We start from the raw sequence: 15,792 nt of genomic DNA, 5'->3' as shown, positions 1-15,792 counted from the left end.
GTTTAGTTACCCGTGCACCTGGATTCATCCTGTAATGAAGTTGTCAATCATCTGTGTACCCTCGCTGCTCACAACTGCAGGGCCACCTTGCTCATGCCCCAGATACATGTTCAAAACAAAACTCTTCAGGGAACAATATCCTTTGTTCAAATTGTAACATCTCCACTGTCCAGCCGCTTCCCCCTCCTCCACTACGCTCCAACAGCTATTCGGCCACAGGAGCTGCAAGTCACTTTGTGGTGGGCGGAATTATTCTTTAAATGTGATAAAGAGTTGTTGTCCCTTCCCCCCTTCCACACACAAACGAATGCTGCTTAACAGGCCTATAATTCGACTAGCCAACGGCTATAATGAATGTTGGAATAGGACAAGCTGGAAATCGTGAACAGAAAATACTGGAGTTTCACAGGAGGTAGTCTATGAAGATAAGAGATTTGGCTATATATAACATTTGGCCTTGGTTTTTGGTGTGTGTTGTGTATTTTCAATGCTTTTGCTCCCAAAAAATAAGCTATATTTAACTTAAAAAAATCACTTGCTAAGAATTTGAGAATCAGTATTTTGTGTGAATGGGTTGATGCTATAAAGGACAGCACCAACATTGGTAGCAACATTTTTTCAAAAAGCTAGCATTAAAACAAAAAACAAATCAAGCTGCAGTAACAATTATTATTCATTTTATTATTATATACTTATTAACACTTATCAGCATTTTCTGGAAAGATTGATTGGTGGTCATTAATTCACTATTTTCTTTGTATTGCATATTCGTTGCCAATGGCACACTTTTGGCATTAGTGCTGATGTCGAAACATAACTCCGTCTGCTCTTTGTGGCTGGGTCATGCTGCTTCGAGGCGATAGAGTTAAACATCTGGAACTCAGCCTATTCCGAGTGCTGGTTGGATGCTCTCTGCTGGGTTATGGGAGTGCGCTGCACAGATCACCCTGAATGTCAGTGCCAGCCTTCCACACGAGTTCTCACTGTGCAGAAAAATCCCGCAGATGGCCCCTGGGCTCATTGTTATCCTGTGACCCCTGCTGGACAGTGTGTGCACATCAGATGTGGAGAAGATTCGACTTGGCTTAAATAGCCAATATGGTACTCCGTGACCTCTTTGACAAGAGGCTTAAACATGGGTCATATCGGATTGGTCATCCATTATGTATCTGGTTTTGGTGCCTTCTGTGAAGAAAAGTTGGTCAGGGTGTAAGAGTGGATGGCCGATCTGATATCGCCTCTTTTTACACCTTCGCTGGGGTACACATTTCTGGTTACTGTCCAGGCTGACCACATCTGACGAAGGTTTGCTTGGGTGGCGGTCTACCAATGTCTGCAGAAGCAACCGAGAAGAGTCAGGGACAAAACGACGAAGGCAGCCTCATTGTGCCATCATTCTACTGTTCAGAGTGAAGATATCCAACCATCCCCACCCCCTCCACGGCCAGAGGCAGGTCAGGATATATTGCGCACACATATGGAAATTGGTCAATCAATTCCGGGTGGTTGGCAACGATGGTTGGCAACAGTGGATCTGGAAAGAAAATGATGCCAGATGCTTCTGTGCGATGTGCTGCTGGTCAGGTTACTTGCGGGATAAGTCTCTCTGATGTACCTGACGCTCTTAAGTTGATTAGGCCAGAAAGCATGTGTTCATTCTTTCAGATAGGTTCCACATGGATTCTGCAGTAATTTGAGCATTCAATGCACGGTTTTCCCTCGTTTACTTCACTGTTCAAATGCTGCCAACACTATATTAGCAGGTGTAGTGGAATCATTCCAACAGCATGCACACTGGGTGGAGGATTTGAATTGAGTTCATACACTTTCAACTTCAGCGATGTGAATGACCACATGGCGTGATGTTATAATAGGTTTTAATTGCACTAGCACGCCACACGGATGTACAGTAATCCAGATCCCCTTTAAAATGGAAAGCTTTTAATTGCAATCTAAAACAAAATTCAATTCACAATTTGAAACCATTGTCAATGATAATTATGTCATTGAAATGAATATCTTAGCTCCGTTCAGACTTTGAAAACTTGCCCAAATGAACAGATCTGAGCTAGTCAAGAAATCAATCCGTTTATAAGATTAAACCTGACATTATTTTGTTAAAAAAAGTCATTTTCTGTGAAATTGTGATTTAAGTTGAATATGAAGGTGCAAAAGAAAAAAGGGTGATGCGTAATCATTGAAATTGAGAGATATGGGAGCAAATCTAGATATTCCCTCTTGAATATTAATCAAAATATTGCAGGCAAATACATGTTTGCAAAGTATTTGAACATCAGGTTTCATTCTGTCCAGGACAATTATGATTTTTTTTTTGGTACAATTAGCAATTAGATTTTAACCTATCAATATAAACCACATCCTATCCAGGTATTTCCAGTCCAGATTTTTTCTCCCTTATTTATCATTAAACAATTCCATATTAAGTTTACATCACTGTGAAATAAATAATAATATTCTTTATTAGTGTCACAAGTAGGCTTACATTAACACTGCAATAAAGTTCCTGTGAAAAGCCCCTAGTTGCCACACTCCGGCGCCTGTTCGGGTACACAGAGGGAGAATTTAGGATGTCCAATTCACCTGGCAGCGTGTCTTTTGGGACTTGTGGGAGGAGACCGGAGCACCCAGAGGAAACCCACACAGACACAGGGAGAACGTGCAGTCTTCACACAGACAGTGACCCAAGCCGGGAATCAAACGCGGGGTCCGTCCCTGGCCCTGTGAAGCAACAGTGCTAACCACTGTGCTGCCGTGCCGCCTCTGAGAAATTAACTGGGCTTTGCTGGGTTGACGTAAAGGAAGTGAACACATCAAAAAGAGGACACTTAATTAAGGCAAAATTTGATGCACAGTTATTTTTCTGTTTAAATGTAGAGAATAAATTTCTCTGGGTGGCGAAGGTTCACTTGAAGCAAGCCTACACAAAAGTAGAATGCTGAACGAGCTCATTCTAAGCATCTGAATGACACCTAGTGGTAAATATTGCAACTGCATGTGACTCCTCCGGCTTATTTCTATAGTGCCTATTCGTCCAGCAGTGGATGCTCTTTTACAAAAGTTGGACATGATTTTAAAAAAATAAGATGGCATAAATTAAGATTGCATTGCCTGGATCTTAGAAGTTTAAGGGATTATTTAATCAAATTATCCAACATATTTAGGAGAACTGATACGGCCGAGAGAGCCAAGAGGCGGGATACTCCGTTTCAGAAACTAAGAGTCGACACCAGGACAGAATCGGTGGACTTCGACAACAAATAAATTAGCACTGGTCCCGGACCAATGTCCCCACACACACTCATCCCAGCCAACAAGATGGCAGCAAGGAGAGCAGCACCCCGGTTTGTGGATGCTGAGCTGGAAACCCTGCTGGTCGCCCTGGAGGAGAGGTGGGCCACTCTGTTCCCCGGGGTGGGAAGGAGGCTGCCAGCCGCCACCGTACACCAGGCCTGGGTACAGGTGGCAGAGGCCATGGGTCCCAGCGCCAGGACTGGCCAGCAGTGCAGGAAGAAGTTCCTGAGGGCAGCCAGTAGGCAGCATTGTGCCCCTGGCACCAACCTCTGGCCTACATATCCACTGGCAGCGTGCGCACTCTCCACCACATGCCAGTACCTATACCGGCCATCATGTCTGGGTGCCCTGGTCGCAAAGGCCACAAGCTGCCCACCTCCTGTACTGCCCATGTCCGACTGCCTAACCCTGTGTGCTTTCCATATCCACCCCCCCCCCCCCCCCCCCTCCAGAGAAGGTGGCACACACCGCAGGGAGAGAGAGAAGACTGGAGTGGAAATGCTGGGCCTGTGGCCCCTCACCGCCGCAGAGCAGTGGGCACAGGACCTGGTCAGTGGTCCAGGAGATGGGCAGTCGCCGAGTGGAGGTCAGAATTGGGCAAGCAAATGAGACCATACTGCATTGTGGTTTCCCATGGCATGCATGACACAACCCCCACCACACCACACCACCCAACCCATGATCCAATCATGCGTCATGTCCTGTGTCTTCCAGGATCACCTGGCAACGAGGCAGACCCTTCTGGTGTCCCCTGACTCCAACCCCAAGCAGATTTCAGGAACAAGGAGGCGATGGATAGCGAAGAGAACCCCCTAACGCCAACCCGAGACACCCCGGAGCACCAGTCCAGGAACAACACTGACCTCCACCACCCAGAGACACTCGCCTCGGTTGGGTAGTGAATAGGCGCCTGGGGCATTACAAACATCAAGGGTGCCTACCAATCCATCCCCCGACCACACTTCGGAAAATCGGACCATGAGACCGTATTCTTCTCCCGGCATACAACAGAAACTTAAGTGGGAGAATCTGATTAAGAAGGTCGTGCAAGGACTTCCGGTGACTGTGATGTATTGAGCAGATGCATATCAGGTGGCTCTCCTCCAGAACATAGCCAAATAGGCACTTTCAGTGGAAATTAGCCCGAAAACGCGGTAGCATCTCACCCACAATTAAGAAAGGGAAAGAATGGTAGCATTGTGGATAGCACAATTTCTTCACAGCTCCAGGGTCCCAGGTTCGATTCCGGCTTGGGTCACTGTCTGTGTGGAGTCTGCACGTTCTCCCCGTGTCTGCGTGGGTTTCCTCCGGGTGCTTCGGTTTCCTCCCACAGTCCAAAGATGTGCAGGTTAGGTGGATTGGCCATGATAAATTGCCCTTAGTGTCCAAAATTGCCCTTAGTGTTGGGTGGGGTTACTGGGTTATGGGGATAGGGTGGAGGTGTTGACCTTGGGTAGGGTGCTCTTTCCAAGAGCCGGTGCAGACTCGATGGGCCGAATGGCCTCCTTCTGCACTGTAAATTCTATGAAACCGAACAATCATGCCAACAAATGGGAACTCGAGAGGCTGTAGAGACGGCAGGACCAGAGGAAAAGGCCACGATCAGAGGGTGGACGAGTTGGTGGACTCACGAGGCGAGGGGTCACTCGCCACCTCAGAGAGAGGGAGACCGATGACCCGAGCAATGGCCCCCACCATAAGTAAATGGATGGAAGACGTTCCTGACAAAAGTACTGATGCCGATGATCGAGGCAATATAGATGGAGATCCAGGTGGCAGCCAAGGTGGCAGGAGCGGAGGCGTTGGTCGCCATGCAGATGGCAATCGATGGACTGGGGAAGAAGGTGGAGGCGAGGGGAAGACAATCCTCGAGCTGCAGAAGGCGTCTAAAAACCAGAGCAACAGGATTGGCGAGATCAAAAGGTTGGAGCAACCCAGGGGAGCCTGAAGGGGAAAGTCGAGGACCAGGAGAATAGGTCCTGCCGCCAGAATATCCAGATCGTCGGCCTGCCAGAGGGGATCAAGGACAGGGATCCGACAAGCTATATGGCCTAAATGCTGGGCAACTTAGTCGAGAGGAACAGCTTCCCCTACCTGCCGAAGATCGACAGAGCACTGACCCCGCGGGGCGAAACCCTAAGCAGGGGAACAACCAAGGGCGATAATCGCGAAACTGCATCATTATCAGACTCATGAGAGGATCCTGAGGTGGGTGAGGCAAAAGAAAGTGAGCAGCTGTGAAAGACATTGGGGCAGAACTGGCAAAGCGCAGGGCCGAGTTCAACCACGTGAAATCGGCCCTGTACAGGAACAGAATGAAATTTGCAATGCTGTTCCCAGCCAGGCTCTGGGTCACGTTCCAAAATAAGGAACACAAATTCAACAGATGGCAGAGATGGACGCGTTTCTTTGGAAGAACGGCCTGGCAACTCTGAAGCAGAGGAGAAAAGAGCGAAAACAGAACTATGATGAACACACACTATGTTTGCGCGGGACTATATTGCTTTGATCAGAAAGATCAGATCACAGGGAAGGGTGAGGGCAACGGAATGCAGGAGAGGGTAAGGCATAGACAGAAGGAACGGTTCGTTAGTGGGGATGGGACAGGGGTATGACCAGCCTTGGGAGGGGGGGGGCCACCACACTAGCGGGGAAAGCTAGCGCAGGAAGTATGATAGCAGGAGGGACCGCGGCTCACCTCCCGGCAGGGAGAGAGTCCCTGGCAGGGACGGGGGGCACAGGGGCATGGAGGGGAAACGTACGGGGGGAGACAGGAAGGGGGAGGACAGGGGGGGTAAGGGATAGCAGGGAGAATGGGGGGAGAGGGAACTCAAGGGGAACATGAGAAGAGGAAAGGGATTGGTCTCAGATTGGTTTCAACAAGTCAGGAGCAGGTTGAAGTTAGAAGATGGCGCCGCAAGTAGCCACTTTGGAGGGCCCCTAAACAAAGGTAAACCCAGAATGCAGGGGCTCCCCACGTGGCATACACATGTTGGTGGTAATGTTGGATGTCCATTGGACAAAGGGAAACACCAGAGAGCAGGGGCTTGGCCTCATGATGAGAACAATGGCTGTGGCCATTTTAGACAGTCCCTAACAAAAGGAATCCTCAGAATGCAGGGGGAGCATCCACCAGGTAAGTATGGTCCCGTAGGAATGGGGGACAAAAAGCCCCCACCAGGATTATCACCTGGAACATTAGGGGAGTTAACAGCCCAGTGAAAAGATCCAGAATCTTCACTCATTTAAGGAGTTTGAAAACCGACAGTCTTCCTTCAAGAGACGTACCTGAGGGAGAAGGACTGACTATGGGTAAGGAAGGGCTGGGTGGGACAGACGTAACATTTATGTTACGAGACAAGGGTGAGGGAGGTGCAATACTGATTAGTAAGAGGACGGTGTTTACGTTGACAAGGATGGTTATGGACCAAGGGCGACGGTACGTCATGGTCAGCGGTGTCCTAGATGGGGCACCGGTATTCCTGGTAAATATATATGAGCCCAACTGGGACAAAACGGATTTCATAAAGAAGATCATGGTGGAAATCCCTGACATCGACACACACCAACTGATCATAGGAGGTGACTTCAACTGAGTACAGGACCCACTGATGGATCCAAAACGGGGAAAACGACAGGCATGGCAAGGCAACTAGGAGCATTCATGGAGCAGATCGTGATTGTAGACCCATGCGGTTCCTATAACCTGGTGGGAAGGAATTCCTGTTCTTCTCACTGGTGCACAAGATATTGACTTCTTTGCATTGCGGAAATTGGTGCTTCCAGAAATAGTCAGAGCAGAATACTCCACGATGGCCAACTCCGACCACATTACATGGATGTGAGGTTAGAGATAGGCCGTGCCCAATTCCCTCTTGGAGATTGAACACAGACCTGTTGGCCGACAAGGTCTTCTGCAAGAAAACATCACAGGCCATAGGCGAGCACATCACAAACAACCAGGAAGGGGAAGTCTCACCTTCCACATTCTGGGAGGCACTAAAGGTAGTGATTAGAGGAGAACTAATAGCCTACAAGGCTCGCAGAAACAGGGGAAGAGAGGGCGGCTAGGCAACAACTGATTGACTCCATCCTGGAGGTCAACAGAAAATACACTGAGGCCCAGACCATAGAGGAAAAAGCTGCAAATGGGTTTTAACCTGCTATCCACCAGGAAAGCAGTGCATCAACTCCACCAGGTACGGGGGACCTTTTATGAGCATGGAGAGAAGGCCAGCCGCTGCTGGCTCACCAGCTGAGAAAGCAGGCAGCCACGAGGGAAACAGCACAGGTAAACGACAGCAGAAGTGAACTGGTAGCCGAACCCAAAAAAGTCAACCAAGCCTTTTGAAACCTTCGACCGGGGACTGAACATAGAACATACAGTGCAGAAAGAGGCCATTCGGCCCATTGAGTCTGCACTGACCCACTTAAGCCCTCTCTTCCACCCTATCCCCGTTACCAAATAACCCCTCCTGACCTTTTTGGTTACTATGGGCAATTTAGCATGGCCAATCTGCCTAACCTGCACGTCTTTAGACTGTGGGAGGAAACCGGAGAACCCGGAGGAAACCCTCGCAGACACGGGGAGGATGTGCAGACTCCACACAGACAGTGACCCAATGGGGAATCGAACCTGGGACCCTGGCGCTGTGAAGCCACAGTGCTATCCACTTGTGCTACCGTGCTGCCCAACCTGAACCCCGATGGGGACTCAAGGATCAAACAGTTCCTCGATGGACTGGACATGCCATCATGAGGACAATAGGTGGAGGGAACTGGAAGCACCAATAGGACTGGGAGAGGTCATGGAGAGAATTGACTCCATTCATGCGGGGAAAGCGCCAGGACTCGATGTGGGTTCTCTGTGGACTTTCATAAAAGATTTGCACCAGTTCTGGCCCTGCACCTGCGGGAGATGTTCGTAGACTCGTTAGTGAGGGGCTCCCTGCCTTCTATGCTAACACAGGCCACCCAAAAAATGACAAAGACACGACAGAATGTGGATCATACAGACCCATTTCGCTGCTCAATTTGGACACATAATACTCGCAAATACCGTGGCCTGGAGACTGGAGAACTGTGTACCTGAGGTGGTCGCAGAAGACAGATAGGCTTTGTCAAGGGTAACCAGCTAAGTGCGAACGTCAGACAGCTGTTGAATGTGATACTAACCCCATCCGGGGAGAGAACACCAGAGGTGATTGCCTCCCTGGACGCAGAAAAGGCCTTCGACAGAGTCAAATGGAAGTACCTCCTCGAGGTATTGGAGCGGTTTGGATGAGGGACAGGGTGTACCGCGCCCAAGGTGAGCGTTCAGACCAACACCACCAACTCTGAATGCTTCCAGTTGTACAGAGGCAAGAATCCCCAAGACTACACTGCAGAGGCGAAGAAACATGGGCGGCCTGGCCCTCCCGAACTTGTAATACAGCAACTGAGCAGTCAGAGCTGAGAGAGTGAGGGGATGGGTAAGGAAACCGAGCACGGAATGGGTAAGGCCTTTTGAAAAGGAACGCACTCCGAGCCGTTGCCACGGCAGCTCTCCCATCTCCCCCCCCCCCCATAAAAATACATGCCCTGAGGTGGTAGCCACATCGAAATCCTGGAATCAGATGAGACAACACTTCAGCTTAATCGAGGTGTCCACCATGGCTCCCATCTGCATTAACCACAAATCCCCACCAGCCATGCTAGATGCCATTTTAAGAAGTGGAGACAGGACGTGGTGGGGGCGGGGGAGGCTAACAATCAGGGACAGACTCTCAACTCTAGATGAGCTAACGGAGAGACTGGAGCTACTGAATGGACTGGAGCTCCAACATTTACAAATCAAAAACTTTCTCCACAAGGGGACAGCGAGGTACCCAAGGGCCCTGAGAGACACATTGCTGGAGGAACAACTGGACGTGGACAGAATGGGGAAGGGGAACTGTGGGGATATTTACAGACATCTTTTAGAAAGGGCAAGAATGGAGCAAACAGAAATGGGAGGACAAACCTGGAACAGAAGTAGGGTAGGGACTCTGGAGTGAACCACTAAGTAGGGCCAACTCCACCTCCTCCTGTGCAAGGCTAAGCCTCATGCAGTTTAAAATGGTGCACAGAGCCCACCTAACCAGAACCTGAATGAACAGGTTCTTCCCAGAGGTGGAGGTGAGCGGTGCCAGAGGGGTACGGCCAATCACACCCACATGTTCTGGTATGCCCCAAACTTGGGATCTGGACAGCCATCTTCAAGGCAATGTCCAAAGTTGTGGTGGTGAGGGTGGAGCCGTGCCCGAGAATGGCACTCGGACTACGAGTATGTCGGACCAGCCAGAACTACAGATGTGAAAGAGGACCGATGCCCTGGCTTTTGCTTCCATAATCACACGCCGGAGAATCCTGCTTGGCTGGCGATCAGCAGTGCCACCCACAGCTGCAAACTGGCTGGCAGACCTGTTGGAATGTCTCCACTTGGAGATCAAATACACTGTCCGAGGGTTGGACATTTATCAGCCTGTTCCCCCTGTGGGGGTAGGGAAGGGGCAGTGGCAAGGAAGGGACTTGGGACAAGAGCTGGGGAGGGGGCAGGCAGCCCCCTTCAGAAAAGCCATAGGGCAACTGCAACAATCACAAAATGATGGAAATAATACAATACTCAGAGCGGAAGAAGAAGCCAAGATGGAGCCCGATTAACAATAGTGGGAGGATGGAGAAAGGGGGGAGCAAGAGAAGGGGGTACATGTAAATTGTACATAAGAATCATCTCATTCTGTAAATATTATGGGCTGGATTCTCCATTGCAGCGGCTAAGTGCTGGCTTGAATGGAGACTGCGCGGGAGTTCCAAGACTGAAACAATCGGCGCTGACTCCTCACCGATTCCGGGACCGGTGAGGGGCTAGCAGCAGCACCGGTCGAAACTTTGAAAACAACCAGAGAATGGCCGGGTTCCTCATGCCGCGCATGCTCAAGGAGATGGCCTGCAGTGGTTGCGCCATACACGTCAACCCCACATGCGACCTCTGGCTACCTCATGCCCACCCCTGACCAGTCCCCCCAGCCCTTGGGAAGCCCCCCCGGCCCCCCCCCCCCCCCCCCCCCCCCCCCCCCCCCCCCCCCCCCCGGCCAGCGGCATGGTTCCCAACCGCTGAGGTCACACTGAGGTCAGGAACTCGGCCAATTGACACACAAACGGCGTTGCAACGCCGCACAGCGCGCCACATGATTACACCATTTCCAAATGGGCGGAGCATGACTTACGGGTATCAAACTAGCGCCGGCCCCGATTTGGGCGTTGGAGTCGATTCTCCACCCGATTGCCGATTACAGTATCGGCGTCGGGCAATGGAGAATCCCGCACTATGTGCTTCATATGTCTGTTAAATTGTTAAGATTAGATAATTCTAATAAAAATATATATTTTTTTTAATGTCATGGAATGCTGGTCTGAAGCAACAGAAGAGCTCTTACGTGATTGCTTGGAGTCGGAGGACTATTCCATCTTCAAGAACTCAGTGGCCAACCTAAACGAGTATGCCACCACCGTCACAGACTTCATCAGCAAGTGTGCAGAAGATTGTATACCAAAGAAGGTAGTACAGATGTTCGCCATCTGGAAACCATGGTTTAATCTGGAGATTCACTCCCGACTGAAGGCCAGGTCTGAGGTGTTCAAAACAGGCGGCCCTAACCTATAAGAGAAATCCAGGTATGACCTCAACAAATCCATCAGGGATGCCAAGAGACAAGACCAGATCAAACTCGTCACAGAATAACAACATGGACTCTCGTCGGTTGTGGCAAGGCTTAAACAACATAAGCTGCAAAGCAAAGCCGAGTAGAATCTCCAGCAGTGGCGCACGCCTCCCCAATGAACGCAGGAAACCAACAAACCGTTGTCAGCAGCCGCGGACACACCCATGCCTACCATCACAGCATCCAAAGTCAGATAGGCCTTCTTTTTTTAAATACATTTATAGAGTACCCTGAAGTGTTGGCTAGTGTAGACTTGAGAGATGAACAGACACTTCCAACACTGATGAAGGTTCAACTCAATTTTATTAACTACTTCTAACTAACTAACACACGATGACTGTGGGTCTAAATGATGCTAACTTAAACTAGGGACCTTTGTCCCTTTGTCGGCCTTGTCCGAACCAGTTGATTCTGTCAGCACGTGTTGTAAGTCAGTGCTGGGCTGGATGAGTTCTTGTTACACTCAGAGGCAGCATCCAGGATGATATCTGCCTTTATAGTGTGTGTATTCTAACTGGCGATTGTATGCGGTGTTTGTACATGTTGATTGGTCCCTGTGTGGGTCCATCAGTGTCTGTCTGCACCATGATATACTGGTGTATATTATGAAATGAAAATTGCTTATTGTCACGAGTAGGCTTCAATGAAGTTACTGTGAAAAGCCCCTAGTCGCCACATTCCAGCGCCTGTCCGGGGAGGCTGGTACGGGAATGTCATTATGTCATTATGACATAATGAACAGTGCTATTAGAGCTGTGGAATTCAGTTGTCTTAAGCAAAATGCAAAGACGATTGCAAGAAAAACAGCTGAAATATACAGGTTGACACTGCGAGGCTGCAGCAGGCAAAATCTTGCACAACAATAATTTAGTGCTTTGCTGTTGGAAAATGGACATAGTATTGCAAAGTCATTACATTCCAATTTTCAATATTATAATGAGCTGTGGGTGAGAATAAACAAAATACACCAAACCAATCATCTCTGTAAAGCAAATCTGTACAAATTCAGTCAGTTACAACATCTCCAGTGATATCTAGAGCCATTCTGTATCAATTCCTGTCTGTTTCTCAATGGACACCTTGCTCATTGCAGCAAAAAGTCACCACAACCAGCAGGACTTACAGAATTTCATGACCTGATATTTGAATTGGTGCCAATGAATGACTTTGATAATCCTGTTGCTCGAAATTCAGTTGGTCCCATGTTAATCTCAGCGATGTAAATCTGTGAACTGGACTTGCTGATGATGATATGAGAAATAAGGCACCACAACAGGTAGCACTTAGACTGTTTTCAAGATGCTATTAGTACCACTGTTGAGGTGACTTCATATCACACATTTTATGATACAATCGGTTCAAGTATCTCCAATGGAATCTGCTTCGGTGGTGAAAAGCATCGTGACGAGAGCCATGCTGTATCAATTCATGTTTGTTTCTCAATGGGCACCATCGCAGCAAAACGACACCACAACAAGTCACACTTAATGCATTTTTTAATGGGAAGAAGCTGTTTTCACTCATGTTGTGGTGTCTTTAGTCTGCACAGGTTGCAGTGTTACAAACGTTGGGCTGAAATGAAGAATCTTTGTGAGTGGTGTCGTCTATCGACAGAGAGCATATTTTGGGAAGCAAGTTAATCTATTTATTATGAGGATATCAATGCAGAGATCCGTCTATCTGCTCCACAAATTACTCAAAGTCTCAAGTGAATAGCCAGACATCTATGACCCAAACAGTGCAGCAATTACCACAGTAAAGAAAAAGCAAATGCTTGTGTTTAGGTCACAATTGTCTACAATGTAGAATGGTATGGCCAAGCTGGACAGTGGTGACATCAACAGAACATGTTCTTGCCTTAAGATGTACTGAATCTACCTTGCTGTCTTCATTAATTGCAAATCAATGAAGTTCCAAAATGAAGATCACGTATTTGCAAACATCACAAAGCTGAATTCCACCACATTCATTCTTTGCATCTCTCCCTTTCACTTTCTGGTTTTGCACAGTAAGAAGTCTGACAATACCAGGTTAAAGTTCAACAGGTTTGTTTCAAACACTAGCTTTCGGAGCACTGCTCCTTCCTCAGGTGAATGATTCCTCATTTAACCTGGTGTTGTAAGACTTCTTACTGTGCTCACCCAGTCCAATGCCGGCATCTCCACGTCATTTCTGGTTTTGATCACTGGACACCGATAGTTCACTGGACACCGATAGTTCTTCAAACTCAACATTTATATTAACTTTACAATACATACGTCATTCATTACCTGATATTTGAATTGGTGCCAATGAATGACTTTGATAATCACGTTGCTCGGAATTTAGTTGGTCCCATGTTAATCACAGCGATGCAGCAGAAACTACATGCATGCTGTTGCTACAAAATGTTTTCGATCTTGGTGTCTAGACTAATTTTGGAAAATGGGAATTCAATCGAAATGTCATCAGCCAGGTATTTATTTCAGGGGAGAAAGCTCACTTCCCCCATTTCACAAAAGGAATATTAGTGTTGGACTCACATTCTCCGGGCAGTCAGCATTACAGTAAATCTGTGAACTGGACTTGCTGATGATATGACAAACGAGGCACCACAACAGGGAGCACTTAGACTGTTTTCAAGATGCTATGAGTACCACTGTTGATGTGACTTCATATTGCACCTTTCTTTGATACATCCAGTTACCGTTAGGGGAGAGAAATACTTCAGCAAAGTGTAATGAAGACAAACAGTGCTGTTAGAGCTGTGGAATTCAGTTGTCATAAGCAAGATGCAAAGACGATTGCAAGAAAAACAGATGAAACGTACAGGTCGATACTGCGAGGCTAAAGCAGGCAAATAGCTGCACAACAATAATTTTGTGCTTTCCTGTTGAAAAACGGACACAGCATTGTAAAGTCATGACGTTCCAGAACCGAATTTCAACATTATAATGAGCTGTGCATGAGAATAAACAAAATACTCCAAACCCAATCATCTCTGTGAAGCAAATCTGGATAAATTCAGTCGCCAGTGACATCAAGAGCCGTGCTGTTTCAATTCATGTTTCTTTCACACCTTGCTCATCGCAGCAAAAAGCCACCACATCTAGTAGCACTGACAGTATTTTGATAGGAAGAAGCTGTTTGCACTCATGTTGTGGTGTCTTTAGTCTGCACAGGTTGCAGTGTTACAACCAGTAGGCTGAAATGAAGAATCTTTGTGAGCGGTGTCGTCTATCGACAGAGCATGTTTTGGGAAGCAAGTTAATCTATTTATTATGAAGATATCCATGCAGCGATCCGTCTATACGCTCTACAAATTACTCACAAAGTCTCAAGTGAATAGCCACATATCAATGACCCAAACAGGGTAGCACTTAGCACAGCAAAGAAAAAGCAAATGCTCCTGTTCAGGTCACAATTGTCAGTAATTTGAAACGCAATGACCAAGTAAAACAGCGATGGTATCAACAGAATTCATGTTTGTTTCTCAATGGACATCTTGCTCATTGCAGCAAAAAGTGACCACAGCAAGTAGCACTTACATTATTTTGATGGGAAGAAGCTGTTTGCACTCATGTTGTGGTGACTTTAGTCTGCACAGGTTGCAGAGTTACAAACGGTAGGCTGAAATGAAGAAACGTTGTGAAAGGTGCCGTCTGCAAACAGAACATGTTTGGTGAAGCAAGTGAAGGTATTTGTTATGAGGATAACCATGCAGAAATTGTCCTGACATATCTGCTCTGCAGATTACTCACAAAGTCCAAGTAGATAGCGAGACATCTATGACCCAAACAGGGTAGCACTTACCACAGCAAAGAAAAAGCAAATGCTCCTGTTGGATTGGATTGGATTTGTTTATTGTCACGTGTACCGAGGTACAGTGAAAAGTATTTTTCTGCAAGCAGCTCAACAGATCATTCAGTACATGGGAAGAAAAGGGAATTAAACAGAATTCAAGAAAATACATGAGAATACATAATAGGGCAACACAATATATACAATGTACTACATAAGCATTGGCATCGGATGAAGCAGACACGGGTGTAGTGTTAATGAGGTCAGTCCATAAGAGGGTCATTTAGGAGTCGAGTGACAGTGGGGAAGAAGCTGTTTTTGAGTCTGTTCTTGCGTGTTCTCAGACTTCTGAATCTCCTGCCCGATGGAAGAAGTTGGAAAAGTGAGTAAGCCGGGTGGGAGGGATCCTTGATTATGCTGCCTGCTTTCCCCCGGCAGCGGGAGGTGTAGATGGAATCAATGGATGGGAGGCAGGTTCGTGTGATGGACTGGGAGGTATTCATGACTCTCTGAAGTTCCTTGCGGTCCTGGGCCGAGCAGTTGCCATACCAGGCTGTGATGCAGCCCGATAGGATGCTCTCTATAGTGCATCTGTAAAAGTTGGTAAGGGTTAATGTGGACATGCCGAATTTCCTTAGTTTCCTGAGGAAGTATAGGCGCTGTTGTGCTTTCTTGGTGATAGCGTCGACGTGAGTGGACCAGGATAGACTTTTGGTGATGTGCACCCCTAGGAATTTGAAACTGCTCACCATCTCTACCTCGGCTCCGTTGATGCTGACAGGGGTGTGTACAGTACTTTGCTTCCTGAAGTCGATGACCAGCTCTTTAGTTTTGCTGGCATTGAGGGAGAGATTGTTGTCGTTACACCACTCCACTAGGTTCTCTATCTCCCTCCTGTATTCGAACTCGTCGTTATTCGAGATCCGGCCCACTATGGTCGTATCATCAGCAAACTTGT

The sequence above is a fragment of the Scyliorhinus canicula genome, chromosome 3 (genome assembly GCF_902713615.1).
Source record: "Scyliorhinus canicula chromosome 3, sScyCan1.1, whole genome shotgun sequence".
Taxonomy (NCBI): domain Eukaryota; kingdom Metazoa; phylum Chordata; class Chondrichthyes; order Carcharhiniformes; family Scyliorhinidae; genus Scyliorhinus; species Scyliorhinus canicula.
Note: the sequence above shows the minus strand (reverse complement) of the source record.